This window comes from Leopardus geoffroyi, chromosome D1 (assembly GCF_018350155.1).
Source record: "Leopardus geoffroyi isolate Oge1 chromosome D1, O.geoffroyi_Oge1_pat1.0, whole genome shotgun sequence".
Lineage (NCBI taxonomy): Eukaryota > Metazoa > Chordata > Mammalia > Carnivora > Felidae > Leopardus > Leopardus geoffroyi.
Window position 1 is genome coordinate 99,274,676 of NC_059329.1, and position 25,339 is coordinate 99,300,014.

At 37.7% G+C, this 25,339-nt stretch overlaps 1 protein-coding gene across 4 annotated transcripts in view; it reads left to right on the forward strand.

Moving 5' to 3' along the window:
• The window catches only part of CD1H11orf49 (chromosome D1 C11orf49 homolog), a 197,045-nt gene that overhangs the window by 22,913 nt on the left and 148,793 nt on the right, over positions 1-25,339 (forward strand). The window lies entirely within an intron of this gene.

Sequence of the window (25,339 nt, forward strand, 5' to 3'; positions counted from 1 at the left end):
CTAGAGAGTATAATGCTAACCAAAATAAGTCAATCAGAGAAAAACAAATACCATATGATTTCACTCATATGTGGAATTTAAGAAACAATACAAACACAAGGAAAAAAATCAGAGTGAAAGAGAGACAAATCAAGAAACAGACTCTTAATTAGAGAGAACTTGTTGTTGGCAGGGGTGTGGGGGTTGGGGGTTGGGTGAAGTGGGTGAAGGGGATTAAGGAGTGCCCTTGTGATGAGCACAGGATGATGTATGGAAGTGTTGAATTACTATATCATACACCTGAAACTAATACAATACTGTCTGTTAATTTACTAGAATTAAAATAAAAACTTCAGAAAAGTCCTTCAAATAAAAAATAAAAATAAAAAAATAAATAGAATTTCCGTAATGACCAATGATGTCGAGCATCTTTTCATGTATTTGTCATCTGTGTATGATGATGTATCCAAATCTTTTGCCTATTTTTTTATTAGTAGTTTGTCTTGTTGATATTGAGATGTAAGATTTCATTGTATATTCTGTAGTAAGTTTTTTGTTGTATACATGATTTCCAGTTATTTTCTCCCAGTCTCTGCCTTGCATTTGTGTCTTTTGAAGAGTGAGCATTTTTAATTTTGATACTCAAATTTGTAATTTTTTTTCTTTAATAGCGTTATGCTTTTTATGCCCTATTTAGGATATTTTTTGCCTAACCAGAGGTCACTAACATTGTCTCCTGTGTTTTCTTCTAGAAGTTAGTTTTACCTCTTGTATTTAGGTCTGTGACCTTTTAGAGTTGATTTTTTTTTTTTTTAATGGTATGAGGTAATGGTCAAGGTTCTTTTTTTTTTTTTTTTTTGCCTATAAATATCTAATTGTTCCAGTACTATTTATTGAAAAGATTATCTTTTCTCTGTTGAATTACCTCCTCTTCTTTGTTGAAAATGAATTGGTCATATTTATACGTATATATTTGTAGATTCTCTCTTCTATTTCGTAACTAGATATATTTATCTTTATGCTAATACCATACTGTCTTAATTACTGTCTTTGTCACAAGCCTTGAAATCAGGTAGAATAAGACCTCCAATTTTGTTGTTCTTGTTCAAAATTGTTTTAATGATTTGATATTCCTTAATAGCTATGTGAGCTTGGGCAAATTACTTGTCCTGTCTATGCTCATTTTCCTAATTTGTGAAATGAATAGTAATAAGACTATTATGAAGATTAAATGAATAAAACTCTTAGAACTGTTCCTGGCACATAGAACTCCATAAATATTGGCTAATATTATTCTTTTTCAGTTCAGTTAAAAGGGTAATGGTACGTTGAATCATCCTCAGACCTGGCAAAAATAATCCTAAAAGAGGAAACTATAAACTATTTTAAGATATAAACAAAAGTGTGAAAAATCCTTAATAAATTTCTAGCAAATAGTGCAGCAGAAATGCAATACTAGTCTTCCTTCTAAAATATTTATTAAATATAGGGGTGCCAGGGTGGCTCAGTCAGTTGAACGTCTGACTCTTGATTTTGGCTCAGGTCATGATCCCCAGGGTCATAGGATCGAGCCCCGTGTCAGGCTCTGCATTGAGCATGGAGCCTGCTTAGGATCCGATCTCTCTCTCTCTCTCTCTCTCTCTCTCTCTCTCTCCTCTCTTTCTTCTCTCTCTCTCTCTCTCTCTCTCCCCCCTCTCTCTTTGTCTTCCTCTCCCTTCCTTCCTCCCCCCCATTCATGCTCTATCTCTCAAAAATATTTTTTTAATATTTATTAAATATAATAACTGGATATACCCTTAGGAGCATATTAATAGATATTAAGATTTATCTGATAAAATTGATTATCTAATTTTTTGAAGTTTCTAACCTTGATAAACCCTCAAACAACTAAAAATAGAATATTTCTTTTTTTTTTTTTTCTTTAAACAACGTTTATTTTATTTTTGGGACAGAGAGAGACAGAGCATGAACGGGGGAGGGGCAGAGAGAGAGGGAGACACAGAATGGGAAACAGGCTCCAGGCTCTCAGCCATCAGCCCAGAGCCTGACGCGGGGCTCGAACTCACGCACCGCGAGATCGTGACCTGGCTGAAGTCGGACGCTTAACCGACTGCGCCACCCAGGCGCCCCAAAATAGAATATTTCTAACTTCTGTTAAAATATTTATTTAAAACTATAAGAAAAAATAGATTTATGTTTCTCAAAAAACAAGAACAAAACAGTGATCCTAGAATCACTGTTATTTATTTATTTTTTTAAAGTTTATTTATTTTGAGAGAGAGCAGGAGAGTGTGAGTGGGGGAGGGACAGAGAAAGAAGGAGAGAGAGAATCCCAAGTAGGCTCTGCACTGTCAGTGCAGAACTGGACACAGGGCTCAAACTCACGAACGATGAGATCATGACCTGAGCCTAAATCAAGAGCCAGACGCTTAACCAACTGAGCCAACCAGGCACCACTATTTGTTTATTTTTTAAGTAAGCTCTATGCCCATCTTGGGGCTTGAACTCACAACCCTGAGATCAAGAGTTGCATGCTTTACTGACTGAGCCAGCCAGGCACCCCAAACCATGGTTACTTTTTGTAGTATTGGATATGAAGACCTGAATTCTTTTGTAAAGATGAATATAGGACCACAAATTATAAACGGTCAAAGTTTTTTCTTATGCACTGCTTGTGAGAGTGTAAATGGGTATATTCTGGAAAGCTATTTGGCAGTCTATGCTAAAGCTGAACATACTCTTACCCTATGACTCAACCATTTACTCCCAGGCACAGAACCAACTGAAATGCAGGCATATATTTACTAAATACTCATACTGGAACGCTTATAGTGACGTCATTCATAATAGGCTTAAACTGGAAACTTAAAAAATGCTGTCAATAAGGAAATTGATAAATAAATCGTGGTATCGTCAACAATGGGCTATTATGCTGCAACAAGAATTAATGAACAACTACTCACAACTCTGTGGATGAACCTCACAAACATAATATTGAATGGGAGAAGCCAGGTGCAAAATGCACACTGTATGATTTTATATATATCTTAAAAACAGGAAAAACTAATCTATGTATTTATCCTGGGTCAGGGGGTACAGCTGGAAGGAGGCTCCAGGAGATCATCTAGGGTGCTCATTACAAGTGCAAATTCACCCTTTTGTGAATATTGTCATACTGAAATAGAAAGTTTTAAAAAATTATTTTAGGGGCGCCTGGGTGGCTCAGTCAGTTGGGCATATGACTTCAGCTCAGGTCATGATCTCACAGTCTGTGAGTTCGAGCCCCGCGTTGGGCTCTGTGCTGACAGCTCAGAGTCTGGAGCCTGCTTCAGGCTCTGTGTCTCCCTCTCTCTCTGCCCCTTTCCCACTCACGCTCTGTCTCTGTCTCTTAAAAATGAATAAATGTTAAAAAAATTTTTTTTTAATTATTTTAGTTTTTAACTTAAAAAAAAAATAGGGGCACCTGGTTGGCTTAGTTGGTTAAGCATCCGACTCTTGATTTCAGCTCAGGTCATGATCTTGCAGTTTGTTTCAACCCCGCATCCCCACTGGCAGTGTGGAGCCTGCTTGGAATTCTCTCTCTCTCTCTGCCCCTCTCCCACTCTCACTCTCTTTCAGAATAAATAAATAACCATTAAAAAAAAAGTGAAACAGAATTGAGGTCCCAGAAATAGATGCCAAAATACATATCCATGTAATTTGTGACAAACTAAGTGTAGCAAATAATGTGAAAAAGTTCTTAGTTGAGATCATTGGAAGGACTATAGAAGGAATAAATTTAGATTCGCACCTTCTACCTTATGGTACAATGAATTCTGGCTGAATTAAAATGTTTTACTTTTTATTTGTATCTTTATTTTTATTTTTAAAGTTTATTTATGTTGAGAGAGAGAGAAAGCATGAGTGGGAGAGGGGCAGAGAGAAAGGGAGAGAGAATCCCATGCAGGCTCTGTACTGTCAGCACAGAGCCTGATGCAGGGTTTGGACCCACAAACCATGAGATCAAGATCTTGATCTTGAGCTGAAGTCGGATGTTTAACCGACTGAGCCACCCAGGTGCTCCAAAATGTTTTTTTTTTTTTTTTAAGTTTATTTATTTTAAGAGAGATAGAGAGAGACAGTCAGATAGACAGAGGGAGAGAGAGAATCCCAAACAGGCTCATTGCTGTAGCTCAGGAACTGTGAGATCATGACCTGAGCCAAAATCAAGAATTCCAATTCTTAACTGACTCAGCCACCCGGGCACCCCTAGTTGAATTAAAATGTTAAAATACTTTTATATCCAGGAAAAAATAATCAAGTATACATACCCCTGACATGCTTTTATGACATAAACCAATGTTTGAGAACAGATGGATATGTAGATAGAATGTTTTTTTAATATGTAGATAGAATATGTTTTTTTAATTTCTGTAGGACAAATAACAAAGATAAAAGGAAAGTGACAAGATAGAGAAAATCACAATGAATATGAGAACTAAAAGTTAATATATGACATGTAAAGGAAATAAATGGTACAAATTTATGTTACAGTAACAAAGTCCCTTCAGGGCATAAGGAAATTACTTAAGAGTTTGTTCATGTGCACTATACTTTGTAAAAGTGAAAAATTAGAGTCAGTCTGCATGGCTATCCAGAGAATGGTTAATAAATTAATAGGTATAATAAACATAATAGATATTCCTAAGCAGCATTAAAAAAATGAGTTACACTCATTAACACAGAAAGATGTATGTGAAGTTTTAAGTGAAAAAATAAGTTACAGAGTACAGTGTGATTACATTTCTGTAAAAAAAATCATGTTATGAACATTTGCAAATATATGTATGATCACATATAGAAAAAGTTCTGGAAGGATGTATAACAATCTTTTAACAGTGAATACTCTAGAAGATTGAATTAAGAGAGTATTTACAAGTTAGGAAGCCTTACTGTTTACTTCATACCCGTCTGTATTCTATTATATTTGTGTGTTGATTTTACAATTAAATTTTAAAAGTCTGTATAAAAGGAAAGATAACCTAACCGTATTCAGGTTCACCAATAATTTAAGCTTTGAAAATGAAGACCCTTTTGAGTCAGTTAAAGCTTTATATTGAGATGTCTGCAGAGAAATCATTCTCTATTTCTTAAAGGGGATAACATCTTTCTGGAGAGCAATTTGGCAATCCGTAACAAGAGCTATTAAAATGAGCATATCTTTTGATCCTAAAGCCCTACTTCGGGGAATATATCCCAAGGAAGTAACTCAAAAAGAAAAAGAAATTGTTTGTATAAAAATGTTTATAGCTATATTATCTTTAAGGAAAAAGTGGAAATAATCCAGAAGCAAACTGAAGTAGATTAAGAACAGTAGAATATTATATCACTAAATAATTCCCAAGAAGACTTTATATGTGTGTGAAAAAGCATATGAAATGAGTTTTTTGGGAAAAGTGGAACTCCAATACAAACCTGTATATACACTGATAAGAATGGACCACAAAGATACGTAAATCCTTGCTATTTTAAGATAAAGGAATTCTGATTTATGTTTTAAATGTTTTAAAATGCGATAACATATTGATCTTCTGATTTAAAAAAAAAAAAGTATTAGATGACCTAATAAGATTGCTATCAGCTCCATGCTTTTATAATCTCAAGAAAATGAAATTGAAAGTAAAGTTTCTTTTACTTCTTTTCCTTCTCCCTCTAGTACCATTCAGATTCTTCTCAGTTTAACATTCTCCTTGGGCTATTTCCATTAATGAGGCATTCTACCGGTCATTTTGTTTTGGAAAGACAAAATAAAAGTTTAGAGAAAAAGAAGAGAATGTAGTAACTTTCTTTTTTTCCATGTTTATTTATTTATTTTGTTTGAGAGTGAGTACAGTTGGGGGAGGGACAGGGGGAGAGAGAGAGAGACAGAGACAGAGAGAGAGAGAGAGAGAGAGAGAGAGAGAGAGAATCCCAAGCAGGCTCCACACTGTCAGCACATAGCCCAATGTGGGGCTTGAACTCATCAACCGTGAGATCATGACCTGAGCCCAAGTCGGATGCTTAACTGACTGAGCCACACAGGCGCCCCAAGAATGTAGTAACTTTCATTCTCCATGTCCATTTATATTAAACATTTTACAAGCAACATGTTTACTTTTGCTTATTCAGCCTTCCAGATAGTTCTGGGGAGTAAAGTATCTTTCTCCCCCATAATCTAATGAAGGCATTAAGTTGAAGGGTTAAATACTTTCTATAATACCCCAAGGAAGCATGTGTAGGACAGGGATTATAATGAGACCCCCTTACTTGTGCTGTTGAGCCTGGATGCCATTCTGTAGCATGGCAATGCAGGAAAGAGATCAATTCACTTTTTTTTTTTTTTTAATTTTTTTTTTTAATTTTTTTTTTTTCCAACGTTTATTTATTTTTGGGACAGAGAGAGACAGAGCATGAACGGGGGAGGGGCAGAGAGAGAGGGAGACACAGAATCGGAAACAGGCTCCAGGCTCTGAGCCATCAGCCCAGAGCCTGACGCGGGGCTCGAACTCACCGACCGCGAGATCGTGACCTGGCTGAAGTCGGACGCTTAACCGACTGCGCCACCCAGGCGCCCCAATCAATTCACTTTTTTAAGAGCTGGACTGAAGGTCAGTTTGCTTTTCCTTCGTGAGTCCAGTTATTTAAGCCATATACATTTTCTGAAGAACAATTTCTGGAAGCAATTGTAGAAGCATCTTATACCACCAACAGGTGGAACTGAGTAGAATCTGACTTAGGTTGTCCGAAGAGAAGTTGTCATCAGAGAGAAGTTCTACTTACTTCCCCTTTGCTACCTCTAAATCCATGTGCAGCCCCTCATTTGTTCACTCTGCTGCAAAATACAGCATCTCAGAAGGACATGGTGTGCCATCAGTTCTAAAACTGAACAGAATGTTTCCTCAGTTAGTAGGTGGAAAAATTAACTTTAAGTAAAGTCTTTATGTAAGTTCTATGAAATACCAACACATTGATTTGTGGTCTGTTTGATAAACATGTTTATATCACTTATTTGGTATTAATTGGGGTCATTTTAAACTTTCTAAATTTCTGTAAGAATTATCCTAATTCTATGATTCGGTGGAAAATATTTACACTCATGAAATTCAAGTTCAAAATTTTGTTCTACCACTTACAAGCTGTGTGACCTTGGGCAATTTGCTCATGTGTAAAATGGAGATAATAATCCCTGTCTTATCTGACCCCTAGGCTGGTTGCAAGGTTCAAAGAGATAATGTATGTGAAAGTATTTAGTAAACTTTCAGGGGTGTTAGAAATATTGCTGTTCAAGTTACGAAAGTCATTAAGACCTTACCTGTTTGCAGCAATGGTAAGCACATCTCTCCAAATGCTAGGAAAGTATCTGAAACGCTGTGTGCCTTTTTCACATGCACTAACCTAGATCCATGAATAGGCCAATGAGCATTCTGATTGATACATTAATTTGATCCCTCCATTTATACTTTTGGGAAAATATATAGATGCTTTATGTTAACAGCAGGTTTGTCTGGATACAGCAGAAAAACCTAAAATAATATGGTTTGAACAAGTTAGATTATTTCTCTTTTGTGGAAAAGAGTCCATGACTGGTATGGTATGCTCCAAGGTATAATCAGGGACTCAGGTTTCCATCTTTTTGCTCCAACATCTTAACCAGAGATTCCATTTTTTACCTCACGATCCATGAGTAGTAAATAAGGGACATCTTTCAGCTGAATCAGTTCCATTTAAGTATTATCTAGAAGACCCACACGATATTGTGCTTTTATTTTATAGCTTAATCACATGACTAAAGTCTGGCTACAAAAGAAGCTGAGAAACTATGATTTTTATACCAGTGGCCATGAGCCCAGGTAAAAATTGGAGTATGTTTCTAAAGAGGAAGAGGTAGGCAACTAGCAGTCTTTGTCACAGCCTTATATAAATATATGGATGTCTTCTGTTATAAATTGTCCTCCCCTTTCCTCCCCAGCACATGCATGCACACACACACGTGCATGCACGTGCACATGTGTATACACACGTGCACACACACACACACACACACACACACCTCTCACATTCACATATACACTGCCTATTTTATTTCCTGGATAAATTAGTCCACTCCAGTGATCCTCTGCCCAGAAGTTCTTTTCTGATGCTGATGCTTGGTGATTAATACCAACTTCAGGAGAGTGGTCAGTTGAGATCAGTAAGCAGAAAGCTCTCTGGTTTTTTTTTCAGTATAGCCAGTTGGTCAACAGAATAAAGTGACTATATGTGTACTCAGCACTATGCTTGATACTGCAAAAGATCTATACGGGATATAATGTAGACTCTTCCTCCTGTGTTTGATCTTAGTAAATGGAGCCATCGTATTCCCAAATGCCCTAGAAGGGAACCCAGAAATCATCCTAAATTCCCTCTCATCTTTTACTTCTCATAGTCAATCAATTACCAACTTTTGTTGGTTATCCCTCTTTTGTTTTGATTTGTCATTCTTACTGCAACTTCCCTAAGTCAGGTCTTTGTTATTTCTGGCCTGGACCATTTCAACAACTGCTTGAGTTATATCTGTGCCTCTGTACTTGTATCTGTACCTTTCTCCCTCCAGTTCTTCCACAGTGCTGCCAGAGTAATCTTTCAGAAATAGAATTCTGGTTGTCACTTTCTTGCTCAAAATCCTTCAGTGGTTTCCCCAAATCTGTGCTCTTTATAAGGCCTTTTGTAATGATGATGGTGTCTAGGCTTATATCTTAGAAGTACTGAACTGTGTTTAGTTTTTCAGATCTGCCATGCAAATATGAAAAATATCTTGGGGCTCCTGGATGGCTCAGTCGGTTGTGTCTGACTTCAGCTCAGGTCATGATCTCACAGTTCGTGAGTTCGAGCCCTGCGTCAGGCTCTGTGCTGGCAGCTTGGAGCCTGGACCCTGCTTCAGATTCTGTCTCCCTCTCTCTCTGCCCCTCCCTCGCTCATGCTCTGTCTCTCTCAAAAATAAACAAACATTAAAAAAAAATTAAGGGGCACCTGGGTGGCTCAGTTGGTTGAGCATCTCTTGGTTTCAAGCTCAGGTCACGATCTCACACTTCATGGGTTCGAGCGCCACATAAGGCTCTGCACTGGCAATACTGAGCCTGCTTGGGATTCTCTCTCTCTGCCTCTCTCTTTGTCCCTCCCCCACTTGTGCTGTCTCTCTCTCAAAATAAATTAACTTAATTTTTTAAAAAAATATCTTCATCTTTCTGCATGTGCTGATATGTCTCTATTGAATATCCTCCCTCCACTTGTTCACGTGGCAAATTCTTTCATCTCCTTTCTCAGCTTAAATATTCCTCCTCTGAAACTCTTTATCTAAGGCAACAAAGCAACTCTTTCTCTTTACACTTTTTATATATACCTCCTTTATAACAATTATCATACTATATTATAATCATTAACTTGTGTGTCTATTGCTCAACAGATGGTAAGCTCCTCAAGGACAAAGACAACACTTAGGTATTAAATAAATAATTATTAAACAAATAAAGCAATGTTTTCAATTGCATTGCAATATAGTTGAAGACATTTACAGATGAAACAAGTGTAACACAGTCAGTATGCTATCAAGTGCTATGTAATAAGTAATAGGAATTCAGAAAAAAAAGAGATCACTGGAAATTGGAGGAACTAGGGAAGGAATCAAAGGGAATATATCTCCAATAGGGAAAATAGCAAAGTGATTTGCGCAGGAAAAACTAAAAATTCTAGGGACATATTTTTATGTTCAGTAATGTTTGTATAAGGGAATACTTATAATGTCAAAACAAAGTACTACATTAAATTTTGAAAAATATAATATTAAGTAAACAAAAAAGGAAAGAAAAATGAGAAAGGAAAAAAACCCAAGAAAATACAAGGGGTATATTGGTTTAATTTTGAAACTTTTTATCTATACATGTCTTTAGTTCCTTTTACTTTAGTTTTTTTCTCATCTCTGAGGAAATCAAAGTCCCACTGTATAAATGCTTTATTAATACTACTGTAGGGACACCTGGGTAGCTCAGTCATTTGAGTGCCCGACTCTTGATTTCGGCTTAGGTCATGATCTCATGGTTGTGAGATCAAGCCCCATGTCAGGCTCTGTGCTGAGCATGGAGCCTCCTTGGGATTCTCTCTCTCTCTGTCTCTCTCTCTCTCTCTCTCTCTTTCTCTTTCTCTCTCTCTTCTCCTCCTCCTCCTCCTCCTCCTCCTCCCCCACCCCTGTTCCCCCATCACACACACACTCTCTCTTAAATAAATAAGCTTAAAAAATACTATATTGCCTATAAGAATCTGCATGGTCTCTGGAATATTATTCAGCCATAAAAAAGAATGAAATCTTGCCATATGCAACAACATGGATGGAGCTAGAGATTATAATACTAAGTGAAACCAGAGAAAAACAAATACCATATGATCTCATGCATATGTGGAGTTTAGGACACAAAACAAACAAGCAAAGGTAAAAAAGAAAGACAGACCAAGAAACAGACAACAAACTGATGCTTACCAGAGGAGAGAGGGGTGGGGAATGGATGATAGGTGATGGGGATTAAAGAGCACCCTTATCATACTGAGCACTGAGCAATATATAGAATTACATAGGATCACTATATTGTACACCTGAAACTAATGTAACACTATGTGTTAACTATACCGAAATTAAAATAAAACCTTAAATAAAATTTATCAAAAGGAAAGACTTTGAATAAGCCTTTCTCAGGAGAAGACATACATATAGCTAATAAACACATGAAAAAGTGCTCAATATTATTATTCACCAAAGAAATGCAAATCAGAGCCATGAGATACTACTTCAAACTAAGATGGGTAAAATACAAAGTTGGGCAATAACAAGTATTGGCAAGAATGTGGAGAAATTACACGCTCATTCGTATCTGGCAGGATTATAGAATGACATAGCCACTTTTGAACATAGTGTGGCGATAAAACATACAGTTACCATATGATCAGCACTTCCACTCCTAGGTGTATCCCCATGAGAATTAAAAGGGTCTGTGCAAAAATCTGTACACAAATATTCATAGCAGCATTATTCATAATAGCCAGAAGGTGAATACAATTGATGGATGGATAAACAAAAGGTGGTAAACTCAGAATGAAATGTGTTCAGCAAGAAAAAGAATGAAGTATTGACACAAGCTACGATATAGATGAACCTCAAAAATGAGATGCTAAGTGAAAGAAGGCGGTCACAAAAGGCCACGTATTGTATGATTCCATTTATAGGAAATGACCAAAGTAGGCAAATCAGTAGAGACAAAAAAATAGATGAATAGTTTCCAGGGTCTAGGAGAAGAGGGCATAGGAACTGACTGCAAATGGGTACTTATTTTGGAGGGTTGAAGAAATGAAGAAATTAGGTAGTGGGGATGGCTGCACAACTAAAAACTGTTGAATTGTACATGTTAAAAAGGGTGGATTTTATGGTGAGAGAATTATATCTCAATAAAGCTGTTACTAGAAGAATCTACTGGCATGACTGGCTGCTCAGTCAGTGGAGTGTGAGACTCTTGACCTTGGGGTTGTGAGTTCAAGCCCCACATTGGGGGTAAGAGTTCACTTAATAATAATAAAATAAAAAGAAAGAAAAAAGAAAAGAATCCACATTGTCTCAACCTGCAATCTTTTTAACTGTGCACATTTACAGTATTAATACACGCTTATATATACATACTTAATATACACTATATATATTGTACATGTATACATATGCTTTAACTAGGTCATACATTCAGAGGTTCAAAAAATATATAATGAGACATGCATTGAGAGGAATTCTTCCCACTCTGTCCCAATTTACCCCTTTCTTCCTCTCTTATGCTCTGTAGACAACTGCTTTTATTCAACTAGCTCTTTTATTTAAAAAAAAAAAAAAAAAACCACACATACTGTATTTATTTTTGAAAGAAAGAGACAGAGTGTGAATGGGGGAGGGGCAGAGAGAGAGGGAGACACAGACTCCGAAGCAGGCCCCAGGCTCTGAGCTGTCAGCACAGAGCCCAACGCGGGGCTTAAACCCACGAAAGCAAGTTCATAACCTGAGCTGAAGTTGGACTTCCAACCGACTGAGCCACCCAGGCGCCCCTAATGTTTACTTATTTTTTTTTTAATTTTTTTTTTCAACGTTTATTTATTTTGGGACAGAGAGAGACAGAGCATGAACGGGGGAGGGGCAGAGAGAGAGGGAGACACAGAATCGGAAACAGGCTCCAGGCTCTGAGCCATCAGCCCAGAGCCTGACGCGGGGCTCGAACTCACGGACCGCGAGATCGTGACCTGGCTGAAGTCGGACGCTTAACCGACTGCGCCACCCAGGCGCCCCTGTTTACTTATTTTTGAGAGAGAGATAGAGCACAAGCAGAGGAGGGACAGGGAGAGAGGGAGACACAGAATCCGAAACAGGCTCCAGGCTCTGAGCTGTCAGCACAGAGCCCAGCACAGTGTTCGAACCTGTGAACTGTGAGATCATGAACTGAGCTGAAGTTGGACACTTAACTGACTGAGCCACCCAGGCACCCCTCAAGTAGCTCTTTTAAATCTATATGATAGGATTATGTTTTGTTTCTCCTAAGTTTCCAGTACTGCTAAGCCATTTTTTTTCTCGGATATGACCTCTTTCTTTACTTTTTCTAAAATGCACTCTTTTTCTGCCTTTATCAGAAAGGCATGTAATAATTTGCCTCCTTTGGCTGTCTCCAAACTAAGGTCTTAGTATAATCCAGTGGTCTGATTATCAGTACTTAGATTATCTTCTAGCCAACCATTATATTAAATAAAGGTAACACTTTCTTTGTAATACTTATTATCATTTGTCACTTACAGAACAAGACAAAATTTATTTATAATTTTTCCTGGATTATAATTGGTACAAGAGATCTCAACAGACTATCAGTAGGATAAAAGAAGCCAGGATAATATAATTTGACTATTCCATTTGGAAGGTTGGGTTCAGGGACACCTGGGTGACTCTGTAGGTTGAGCGTCTGGCTCTTGGTTTCGGCTCACATCATGATCTCAAGGTTCATGGGATCGAGCCACATGTCAGACTCTGTGCTGACAGCACAGAGCCTACTTGGGATTCTCTTTCTTCCTCTTCCCCTCTCCCTGCTTGCTCATGCTCTTGGTCTCTCTTTCCCTCTGTCTGCCTCTGCCCCACACACGCTCTCTCTCTCTCTCTCAAAATAAATAAATAAACACTTAAAAAAATTGTTAGAAGGTTGGGTCCATAGTATGAAAAAAAGTATTTGAAAATAATTTAGTTTTGCCATGACTTATTTGCTTGCTTTGTATAAACAAAAACTTTGGCAATGTGGTTATAGATAGAAATATGAAGAACTTCAGAACTGCATTTGAGCAAGCCCAAGTACTTTCCATTGCTGAATCAAGAGTGAAAAGAATGAGGAAGGATTTCAATTTCCTTTTTTTTTTTTTTAAGTTCCATTTAAGTAATGTCTCTACCTCATGTGGGGCTCAAACTCATGACCTTGAGATCAAGAGTCACAGGTGCCTCCAACTGAGCCAGCCAGGCATCCCTTCAATTTCTTTATCTATAAAATAATGGGAGTTGAACGATATGATCTTAAAATCCTTCCACTCCTTAAGCTTGTGCCATTCAGGAGCAGTGGTGAGAATAGTAATGAAGTGATTGGCTACTGGTTCCAAGTTTAGTACAACCAAGAGAGGCCAGTGGGACAATCTGTGGGAGGACGTAAGTGATTTCAAGTCCTAGTGAAGAGGAATAGTGTGTTCAATGGACATGGATGAGGACAAGGAGTTTTCAGGTCAGGGGATTTGATAGGCCATCATTGTGAAAGAAACCCCACCATGTTCTCCTGGGAAGAGAGATGTGGGTTCTGGGTTCTTCTTCTTCTTTTTTTTTTTAACATGTAGGTCACGAACTCTCAGGGGAGCTATAGGTGAGCCTTAGGAGGTTCTCAAATGCTCTAAATTATGTAGAACATATTAAATTATATGCATTTTTTCTGTGAGAAAGTATTTGCAGCTTTAAGTAGATTCTTATCATGACCTAACTCCCCCCCCTCAAAAAAGCCACTCACTCTTAAAATAATGGGGTGCCTGTGGCTCAGTTGGTTAAGCTTCCAACTTAGGCTCAGGTCATGATCTCATGGGTTATGGGTTCAAGTCCCATGTTGGGCTCTGTGCTGACAGATCAGAGCCTGGAGTCTGCTTCAGATTTTGTGTTTCCCTATCTTTCTGCCCCTCCCCTGCTTTCTCTCTCTCTCTCTCTCTCTCTCTCTCTCTCTCTCTCAAAAAGTAAACATTAAAAAAAAAAAGAAGAAAATCTAGAAATGAATGATAAAGACTCCTAATGATTAAGACGGAGAAAGAGGGACACTTCAGTGACCCTGCAGTGGGTAAATATGGTCATTGTGATATGGTCAGCTGGGTTTCAATCACAAGACATAGAAGTAAGGGGTGAGGAAAATGAATAGAGTAGAGCAGAATTTGCCATCAGGCAGTTTTGAGTCTTGGCTTGCCATTATTAGCTGGGTGACCTTGGGCAAGTTCATAACCTCTGTAAACCTCAATTTCCTTAGCTGTAAAACGGGGATAGTAAATATCTACCTGAAGTGGTGGTTGTGAAGGTAAAATGAGATAACACAGCTGGAGCACATAGTACAGTACCTCTCCCCTCACGGGTTTTAGATTTTGTATGTCTATTTTAAGGCCCCTGTTGTGCATTTTATTCTGAAAGACTGGTCCATCTTCAGAGAACCACTCCGTGATCCTCACACTCAAGAAGATCATGTCTTATTAAGTGGTTAGTTTAGAGGTTCTTTCCCATGCAGATTTGCAAGCCGGCTGTGTAAAAAAACCCACATTGGAACTTGTTGCCTGGCAGCACGTGTCCCTGAGTGGTAGTACATGGCTTGCATTGTAATGTCATCAGTGCAGGGGCCAGCTGGCTGAACATGTACTGCCACATGGGCTAGGGACTCCATTCCTCAACAAAACAGCAGCCAGCACTAGGGTTAACAGAAAATGACAAACCAGGCATGGATGAGGGAGGCGCCAGCAGAGCAGCGGGATGTCCTTTGATTTGCTTCTGTTATTTGCATGTCTTTCTTGTGATGTCTGTGAAATGTTCAGAATGACAAAGTTTTTAAAAGACCTGCTGACTCCGCCTGAAAAATGTGAAAAACCTCCCGTTTAGAGACCTATTATGTCCAGCTAGCCTGCATTTTCTATATCTTTTTCTTCATTTTTTATTAATGCAAACATTTGCATGAAGACAGAACCTTTGTTTCTTAAAGAGTTCATCTGCCCCTGCTGCTCACTGGCCCTGCCACGCAAGAGCACAACAGAACCTTTGTTATGCTTGCCGCAAAGCTGTTTATGAACGGTGGCTTACTGAGGACTGCTTCCTGTGCTGGGTGCTTCCATTTTGTCTAAAAAGAAAAAAAGAAAATCGTTCTTAGGAGTGAAAAGAATTTGGACTTGCTTTTATTCAAGTCTTGGATGTTGAAATGACAAGCAGCCCCCAAATTTGTGAGGAACTGGTAATTGCATCGAATGCATTTTTTCACTTTACCTTGAACATAATGAGGCTCTTAGTAACAATGGAAGGAACAAGTGCTTTCTCATTGGAATAGAGGGAAGGAACAGTAAAAAGGCAACAGAAGGAGGGGTTGAGAACTGGACAAAAGTGGCTTCCTGTAAGGACCCTAATATTGTAACAGAATGTGTTTTGGTACTTAGTGTTTCCCACCTGGGAGGCACAATCCTGAAATGGTTGAGTTGAATAAAGAATAACACCACAGTGTATAAATAGTGATACAGTTTATGTATTCATTCAGTAAATATTTGAATGACTGGTATGTGGAAGACACTGAATGGTCCTGGGTGTTAAAGGGGATAAAAGATAAATGAGTCATGGTAACTATCAGTCTTTAAGGAGTAGGGAATCTAACAAAGAAGGTAACACATGTAGAACACAAATAACTCTGTATCAAGGTAGAAAGTGCCATTGGAAATATTTAAAATAGGTGTTTAGGGAGATCAGGAAAAGAAAGATTACTTCTGGATCGGGGAGAATCAGGGAAAGCTTCACGAAAAAGGTGGCAGTTGACTTGAGCTTGGCAGGAAAGGGAGGCTTGGACATGGCAATGTAGCTGAGAGTGATGATGAGTCAAAAATTATGTTGGTCTGGTAAAATAGGTCCCTAAGTATGTTTCCATAGGGTACTTTGGTGTTTAGGCTATTAATTTAGATGATATGGTAAGCGTTGGCATGAGTTTTCTGTGTAAACTAAATTAGGGCTGGCCTTGCCTATGCTCTTCCATTCACCCTATGACTTTTGTACACTTTGGCCTCAGCCTCTAGAGTCTCTATAAATATCTACTATAGTATCTTTACTTTCATCACAAAAATAGTAACTCAAAGGGATTATTGGGCATTATTACAGCCATATCTCATAAGCAGGGTGTAGACAGAGTTCTGAGTGGGGATTTGACACTTGAGACTCTCATTTGAAAGAGAATCCCTACCTCCATAGGGAGGCAGTATCAAGCAGATGAGAGAGGATCAGGAATTCTAAGCCCATGAGTTTTCAGCTGCCTTAAATTAGAACTTATTTCTGTACCTTTCTGCCATTAGACTAAATGAGGTCCTTTTATTGTTATATGAGCTGTTGTGAGTGCCAGCTAGTTCCTGTGAAATAGTTTGAATGCAAAATGCCAAGAAATTGATAAGTTATTGCATTAGTACCTTGTTGCATCAAAACCACTAATCTGTATACTCATAGTTAATTGCATCCCAAATAAAATTGCTAATAATCTGTAAATGCATGGGTTTCCCCAAAGGCTACAACCTTTGATGACTATACAGGACAATTAATTTTTACCTTGTAACTTAAAAAATTTTTTTTAACGTTTATTCATTTTTTGAGAGACAGAGACAGAGCATGAGGCGGGGGAGAGGCAGAGAGAGAGGGAGACACAGAACCGGAAGCAGGCTCCAGGCTCTGGACCGAGAGCACAGAGCCGGATGCGGGGCTCAAAGCTGTGAACCGTGAGATCATGACCTGAGCCGAAGTTGGACGCTTAACTGACTAAGCTACCCAGGTGCCCCTCACCTTGTAACTTTAATGCTTCCCTGCCTGACATGACATTCATTATGAGTGGCACTTGATTTACTCTGTGTTTGTCAGTTTATAGGGTTTTATTTAACTTGTGGTTTTATGAATGTTTATGGAGTTGATTTGGTAACAATACTGCTCTACAAGTAACTGTTTTTGCAAAGCTGTTGTCATGACAATTATTACGTGGGTTCTTCATGTGTCCCATAGATTGTAACTGTGGGAAACTTAAGTGCCACTTCAGATTTCTCCGATGTTCTCAGTACACTTTGTTATGGTCAGCTGAGTACTTTAAGTTTGGATCTCTGTAAATGCCTCCTTAATTTTTTTTTTTTTTCTGTAGCTTCTGGCACATGAAATTGACTCCAAACTACTAATTCTGTATTATGAGATTTAGGCTAGAAATACTGAAGCAATAGGATGTAGGTACTTAGCCTTCATTGACATCCCTCAAATACCAAAAATCACCAGTTTTAGGAAGAAGGGAAGAAGGAAGGATTAATGGCTGACTAGAGACTCTTTGAATGTCAAAGCACTCAGCTTTGCACAGCTGTTAACTTGTACAATACCTCTATTGGTTGAGGGAAATAGACCTCAGTTTTCCATCCTCCACTTTACATAAAGATCTTTAGTGACCTCTTGTTTTCTGGTTGTCACAGGTGATGTTAACATATGTGTGATGTTTTGTTTGCCCCCAGCATGTCTTTTAGTATTTGAGTTTGACCAGCTGTATAGCAGCACTGTGGTGGTTTGGATGCCCAAATGCATTTTATTAGTTTTGTGTGTTTTATAATGAACTTTTAATGTGAAAGATCTTTTCTTAATTTGTAGCTCTGTTCTTAGAAAATTCCATTTGACACATGTCATGCTGCATACATAGATAGCTTTTTAAGGGCTGTGGTATAGTGCAGTCTTGACCACAGGCCTGGATTCAAACCTGTCTCTGCTACTCACTAGACCGTTAACCTTTGGGTAAGTTACATATCTGAGTCTTCCGTTTTTCATCTATAAGATGGAGATAAAAGAAAAGTACCCATCTCATAGGTTTGTTGTGAGAATTAAATGAATTAAGAGCCATAAAATGCTTAGAAGGCTGTCTTGCACAGAGAGTTTAATAAATGTTAGTTGTTGTTATTATTATATTTATAGGTTTAACTACCAGCAAGCAAACCCTGTAATGATTAAGAGCTATTAGAGAAGGGAAGCCTCCTGCATTTATATCAAGGATGTTTATCAGGATATTTGTATGCAGTGTGTGATTCACTTACAATTTTTTCTGGGCTCCCAAAGTTAAACTTGACACACAGCTGTTTTATATTTGGAGCTAGTTAATGTTTGAAGAGGCCTGATTTGGGGTTAACACTTTTACTTTATTTTTGTCTATGGTAAATTTTAAATTTCTTTTTATATTATGCTCACTATGTTAATTGTGAATTCATGATTTGGTAAGGGACACAGTTACTTAAACTAAAGATCATACTAGAAAAAAAATAGTTGGAGTAGAGAGGGTCTATCTGAACAATACACAAAGCACAAAAACCACAGTAAAATACTTTTGACTATATCAACATTTAAAATGTCTGTACAATGCAAGATACCACAAACAAATTAAAAGAAAAGCCATAAGATATATATATATATATATATATATATATATATATATATATATTTCCAACATATATAGAATTAGAAAAAAAAAAAACTACAAATAAAGGAGAAGAAAGAAGAACCAGAGAGGAAAATGGGCAAAGGATACTAGCAGATTATTCACAGAAGAAGAAATACAAATAAACATGTAAATATGCTTAACTTAATTTGTACTTAAGAAGACTAAAGTTAAAACAAGAGTGAAAAGCTATTTTATAACTGTTAAATTGGCAAAATTACAAAGTCTTGGACCAAGGATAGTGAAAACAGATATTCTCCTGGCTGGGAAGAATATAAATTGGAATAACTCTTTGTAAAGCAATTGTATATATGTAAGTAAACATGAAGATGAGGAGTAAGGGGAACCCTTGTGCAATGCCGGTGGGATGATAAACTGGTGCAGCCACTATGGAAAACAGTATAGAGGATCCTCAAAAAATTAAAATAGAACTAGCCTATGATCCAGCAATTCCATTTCTGGGAATATATCCAAAGGAAATGAAAACACTAAGTCAAAAAGATAACTGCACCCCAATGTTCATTGCAACATTATTTACACCAGTTAAGACATGGAAACAGCCTAAATGTCCATCAGTGGATGAGTGGATAAAGAAGTTGTGGTGTATACATATAGTGGAATATTATCCAGCTACAAAAAAATGAGGAAATCCAACCATTTGTAACAACATGGGCGGATCTTGAAGGTGTTATGTTAAGTGAAATAAGTCAGAGAAAGACAGATACTGTATGATTTCACTTATAAAGAAAACAACAAACGAAAACTCAAACTCATTGAAGAAGAGATCAGACATGTGGTTGCCAGAAGCAGTGTGGGAGAGGGAATCAGAGGGAGGTGGAGGAGAGGCAGGGTGCAGATTTCTAGTTATAAGATAAATGAGGACTGGGGATGTAATGTATAGCATAATGACTATGGTTACCACTGCTGTATGATACATGGGAAAGTAGTTAAGAGAGTGAATCCTAAGAGTTCTCATCACAAGGAGAAAAATGTTTTTTCTTTTCTTTTTATTGTACCTATATCAAGACTGTTAGCAAAACCTATTGTGATAATCATTTCATAATATATATAAATCAAACTGTTGCTCTCTGTGCTTTAAACTTATAGGATGATGTTTGTCAATTATTTCTTAATAAAACTGGGAAAAAACCCACAAAGATATGTGCATTCTGTCACATGCCAATTTCATAGAAAAACTTCCACATATGCACAGGGAACCATGTACAAGAATGTTCAACACAGCAAGATTTGCTATAGTGAAAATATGAAAACAACTTAAATATTTATTAATAGAGAAATATTTGCCATTGAGAAATACTGCAAGGGTAAGTTGGTTCCGTATTATTTTATAAATGATCTCCAGACATGGTTGAGTGAAAAAAAAGCAAGGTTCAGAAAAATATGTGTCATTAATTAAAAACAAAACTAAACCAAGCTCACAAAGTATGTATTTTTTAAAGTGTGCATACCAACCTGATAACAACTGTTGTCAATGGGAACAGGGATTGGTTTTTAACTTTTTCTGTACTGTTGGAATCTTTAAGAATAATTACATGTGTAATTAGAAATAAACATTAAAAAAAATAATTTAAAGACCATACAAATGCTTTTAAATGTCTGGTTTACCAATCTAAGCTTCTTTTCTAGTATTTATAATGGATAGCCAGAATTTCTTGATAATACAGTATAAAATGGGACACTGTAGGGTTTTGGATTTTTCTTATTTTGTTTTGCTTTTTGTTTTTGAGAGGTCGTGGGTTATAGTGGAAGAGTATAGGCTTTGGCATGCACACCTAGATCAGCCATTAGTTAAGACTTTAGCCGGTTCCTTAATCTCTCTGAGCTTCAAAAAAGTCTATTACTTACCTCATTGAGTTGTATAAGGATTACATGTACTGGCTTTCCTCATTTCCCACCTCCTTTGGTCAGAGGAAATTGGTCTAGTGTGGTCTAAGATCAAAGATGGTCTTGTATGGGTGATAAAATATGTCACGAGAACTTACTGTATCCCTGCATCAGGACATCTGAGTAAAGACGGAGGATGGTAAATAATTAATTTTAGAGGCCTATTAACATTTTAAACGAGTAAGCCATCTATTTGCACTTCACGAGATCAAATCAAATCATGCTAGTGATTTATAAATGATCTTGAACTTGAAGCTTCTAAACAGTTTACATGACAAGTTGTGTGGTTAACAGGGTTACTTTTCTTATCTCAGAGAACAAACAGTCTTAATTTAATTCAACATGTGTGCCAGCCAGCATCTGAATCTCAAGAGGCTTCAAAAACTAAAATGTTTCTCAGGAGGACTCTGGCAAGGGAGGAAAAAGCCAGATTTAAAGTTGAATATATGTATATACTGTGCTTTTCACATATACTGCTGTTGCTTTTATGTGTATCTATTAATATCATATGTAGTAGTTCATGTGAATATTTTCCCAGTGAGACTTGTTTATTCTAGTATAGGGATTCTGTATTAAATAATAATAATAAAATGAGTGGTCTAATTAATGTAGGTGGAAATTCTAGGCCCCTCAAGCAATAATTTCTAAATGAGACCCTTTATTTGATTGCAAAACAAACAAGCTAATACTTTGATGGTATTTATGCTTGGGAAGAGAGTTAAAAAGAAATAGTTCTGGACTTTCCCCATGTAAATTAGAGCCTCTTGAGTAATTAGCAGTTAATAAGTGAATGCTTCCTACAAGTTTAAAGGTTATAGCTGAAATGGGCGTATGATTATGTATATTATTATATGTGTAGGGTTTATATAACCCAGGAATCCTTGAAGATAATCTGTAAGCATCCTTGGTTGGGCAAACAGAACTTTAAGTGAGTGGGGGTGGCTCTTGTAAGTTGGCCGCTTGGTGGTTTATTAGTGTTGAAAACCTACTGTCTTGTGAGTTTTGCAATGGCTGGGAGTGGTACATAGTAACAACTATAGTGATAACAACAATAATAAAAATAATTGCTAATATTTATTGTGTACTTACTATGTGCCAAGCACTATGCCAAGATTATTACATATTTCATTTAATTCTCACTTTAAGCTTAGGTGAGGTACTATTCCCCAATTTTATAGAAAAGGGCAGAGAGATTAGGTAACTTACTTAAAATCAGAATTAATAAGTGTCAGCGCTAAAAATCAAATCCCAGTCAGCCTGACTTCAGAGTCCATGTTCTTAACCATTGCAAAACATTGCTGTGTCATTTTAATCTGTAGAATCAGTATGTAGCAGTATTGACATAATCATTAATGTGTTACTTTTTGTATAGACCAAATATTTTCTAAAGAAGTAGTTCATTATCAGATATATCATTCTGTTTTTTTTTATTTTTTTCATTTTTTAACGTTTATTTATTTGAGAGAGAGACAGACAGAGCATGAGCAGGGGAGGGGCAGAGAGAGAGAGGGAGACACAGAATCCAAAGCAGGCTCCAGCCTCTGAGCTGTCAGCACAGAGCCTGACGCAGGGCTTGAACTCACGAACTGCGAGATCATGACCTGAGCCGAAGTCGGACGCTTAACCGACTGAGCCACCCAGGCAGCCCTAGATATATCATTCTTAGAATCATACACATTTTATAGCAGGAATGACTGTGGTATAAAGAGATTAAGCCATCAGCAGGGGGCAAGTAAACAGAACCAAGAAGTTTCTGATCCACAGTTGCCTTCCTTTGCAAGGTTCATATAACAATCATACAGTGTTACATATATTTCACTTTGATTTTTCAGTGCAGCACGTTGAAGTTATAAGTGCTTATCTCAGAGAGTGATGGTATCTGAGCAAGACAGGACCTTGGCCTTTGTGTGGATTTCAGAACAATAGAGCCTCATTGGTACATGCTGGAAAACTTAATCCCGGGCGTGTTGTAGGAATCACAGCAAAGCAGAAGAGGAAAAGCCAATCTGAAATGTTTTTCTTTTTCCAAGGAGGGCAGCTAAGGTGCCCAGATATCTTTGCCCTCTGGGGATGCAGGTGTGCAGTTTTTATTCTTTAATCATCACATAAATTAAAGCCTATTCCTTTGCATTTAAAAAATAATATAAAACGACACCCTGCATGTTTTATTGCCAGGCAAGAGCTTTGAACTTCTGTCTTATTGAAGTTTGATAAACTGCAAGGATCTTCCAGGGTTGGGTGGTGCACTTAACCACAGAGGGAACTTTGGACCGATAAGAGCTGCAGGTGAAGGAAACCACCGGGGAGTAGCGGTTAGAGAGAGCTCTTCGCTCTTGGCTTGTGAGAAATTCTCTGCACGGAGGAACTTTTCCCTGCCTTTCCTGGCTCTTCTTAAGCTGCTTCCCTTCACCCACAAATAAAAAGAGCACCAGGGCTTTCTGTTTCCACATTGTAAACTAGGAATAGGTGGGGTGAATATTTTGCAGTTCTTTATAAGAACTTTTGAAATTCGATGACAAATTCTGACTTCACACAAATGCTGATTGGCATGCACACACACGCACACACAGACGCACACACATGTAAACCACATTTTTCAGATGATTTTGTTATCAACCGATGCACCTGCCTTTGTGCTGTATGTAAAATAAAGATCGTATTTACTCGGAAACGGATTACACAAAATGTTAATGATAAGGCAGTGTGGCGTATTGTTATTGGTATTATATGTACTATTATTAAAATCTGTAAACATCAGATTTGTAGATGAATGTTAAACAGATATAGGCCTTTTTCTTCTTTCTTTCTTCTTTCATTCTTCCTTCCTTCTTCCCCTCCCTCCTTTCTTCCTCCCCCCCCCCACACCTTTTTTTGGTGCAAAGTAGTTTTCCAGAAAATCCCCCGCCCCAAACAGGACAAAAGTACTTTGATTCTAACTGCTCTGAAAATATTTCTCACTCAAAAGGCTTTCATATTGACATTTAGTCCCTGAAGCTAAGGAGGGGAAGCAGCAAGATTTTCAACTAAGTGAGCTCTTTCATTTTTACCATCAAATCAAAACCAAAACCAAAATACCCCAATCCTGATTAGCCTTAGGTAGATCTAAGTAAAAAAAAAAAAAAAAAAAAAAAGCCTATCTAGTCCAAGGAAGGGATCTTTTTGTAAGACTACGGTAAGTGGGTGGAAAAAGGGAAGGAGAATACAAAGGTGACAGTGTCACTGATTTTAATGTGAGTTTGGCCTTTTTCTTCCCAATTTAATATATATATTAAGGTAGAAAACAATGCCAGATATCAGCATGTATTATCTCTCCACTCTCAGTTTCGGCCATTTCTTGAAGAAATCGTTTTCCGGTTGGATAACCTGTTGCCTAAGCACTGATTTTGTTTTCACTTCTTTTTTGGAGGTGGGGGGCTAGGGAATGTTTGCAGTGCTTGATGGTTGTTAGCTTTGGGAAGTGCTCATATTGACAAAATAAGTCACAGAATGTAAACATGTCATTCATCTGGACACTAGGCCCATGCAAACGTGGTGAAACCTTAGGTCACCATGGTCAAATGAAGACTCTCCTGAATACAGCTTGGGTAGGTAAACTTACTTGCTTTATAAGTTTCACTGGACTGCCAGGACTTCAGGAATGTGGGTTTTTTGTTTTGTTTTGTTCTTTTGAGTTTATTTATTTATTTTTTGAGAGAGAGAGAGAGCACTTTCACACACACAAGCAGAAAAGGGGCAGAGAGAGGGAGAGAATCCCAAGCAGTATCCATGCTGTCTGTGCAGAACTCAACGTGGGGCTTAATCTCGTGAACCGTGAGATCATGATCTGAGCCAAAATCAAGAATCAGACACTTGACTGACCGAGCCACCCAGGTGCCCCTTAACTAGTGATTCTTAAACTTCAGGGTACATAAGAAACACCAAGGTACTTGTTAAAAATTACTGGGCTCCTTGAAAAGTACATCATAGAGAATGTAGTCAATAATATTGCAGTAACGTTGTATGGTGACAGATGGTGACTACCCTCACTGTGGTGAGCATTGAGTATATGTAGAAATGTCAAATCACTATGTTGTACATCTGAAACAAACATAACATTGTATGTCAGCTATACTGCAATTAAAAAAAACCAAACTTAAAAAAAAAATTACTGGGCTCCAAGTAGAAATTTAAGGTCACTTAGTCTGGTATGGTGTCAGATTACAAATCTGCATTTTAACAGGGGATCTGAGGTGATTTCAGATCACGAAGTTGATTCACCATATTTTGAGAAGGGGTTAAATTATGTTTTTTCCCACACCTTCTTTATCAAGAAGAAAAGAGATGTAGATTAAATAACTATCCAAAATTAGGCTATAAAAGACAGAGCCATGATTCCAACCCAGGTCTGTCTAATTCTAATACATAAGCCCATGATTAATTCACACATTTTCTAGTCACAACAAATGCAGAAAACGTGATTTCTGATAAATTGAGCCACACAGATTTCATGGTCCTAAGGTTAATAACTTATACCATGTGGCATGTGGGTGGCTTAGTTGGTTGAGCATCCAACTCTTGATTTCTGCTCAGGCTGTGATCTCAGCATCGTGGGATTGAGCTCTCATCAGGTTCTGCATTGAATGTGCCCCTCTCCCCCACTCATGCTTGCT